At 35.8% G+C, this 988-nt stretch overlaps 1 protein-coding gene across 1 annotated transcript in view; it reads left to right on the top strand.

Moving 5' to 3' along the window:
- The window catches only part of MED17 (mediator complex subunit 17), a 25,730-nt gene that overhangs the window by 13,927 nt on the left and 10,815 nt on the right, over positions 1 to 988 (top strand). The window lies entirely within an intron of this gene.

Raw genomic sequence — 988 nt, 5'->3', positions numbered from 1 at the left:
TGGACAATTTCACAATACTGAGAATCACGGCCTAGCCAAGTTGACACACGTTTTTGGGGACGCACAATTCAGTCCATAACAGATGGTTTTACCTTTTTTACCAGGGTAAGGAAAGGTGACTGCAGTGGTCATAGACTGTCACAGGAGAGACTTAGATCCATGGCTGATCTAACTTCATTGTCTCTGACACTGATACTCAAATTTTGAGGTGATGACAGATTAGGAATGTGTCTTAGAACATAATCCTTTCTTTAGTAACCCATGAAATAATTATTCTTGAACTGATTTAAACCTTTTTTTTTTTTTGAACTTTCTATATCTTTTGGTTTTCACATTTTAGAACTTTGGAAGGCACTTTCCTATACGTAAATGTACTTAATCCACACTCTCTGAGGTAGATAGGGTTACCTTCTTTTTACTGATGAAAAAATTGAGGCTTAGAGAAGTTATGCAGCTTGTTCAAGGTTACAGAGCTAATAAATAGTAAAACCAGGATTTGTACCTGGGTCCGTGTAACACCAACACTCATCTTCTGTCTTCCATGCCCATTGTTTAAAAAAGGACTTTATATGATTGGCTATTAATGTATCTTTTTCATATGTTAGTAGGTACTCCTATATTATTGGAACTTGGCGAATATGACTGTTTTTACTTCATTCATAATCGTTGTTTGATAGTACTTTGGAATATTAGGCATAGGCAGACTATTGTTTTATAGATGATATTTTTGATTTTCAGTTTTTTCCTGTTAATATAGTCATGGTTTTATTAACACATTAGAATGGAAAGTTTGTCCTTCAGCTTGTAAAATGAATTAGGAAGACGTGTTAAGAGGAGACAACATGATACAATGGAAGGAGTGAGGAATTTGGAGTAAAAGATGTCTTTAAGCCAGGGCTCAGCCACCCCTGAGTAACTTTGGACAAGTCACTTAATGTCTGTGGCCTTCCATTTATTCTGCTGTCGCTTAGGAATATAAGACTCTAGT

The sequence above is a fragment of the Trichechus manatus genome, unplaced genomic scaffold (assembly GCF_000243295.1).
Source record: "Trichechus manatus latirostris isolate Lorelei unplaced genomic scaffold, TriManLat1.0 scaffold00141, whole genome shotgun sequence".
NCBI classification, from domain to species: domain Eukaryota; kingdom Metazoa; phylum Chordata; class Mammalia; order Sirenia; family Trichechidae; genus Trichechus; species Trichechus manatus.
This window is presented reverse-complemented; position numbering and strand designations above follow the sequence as displayed.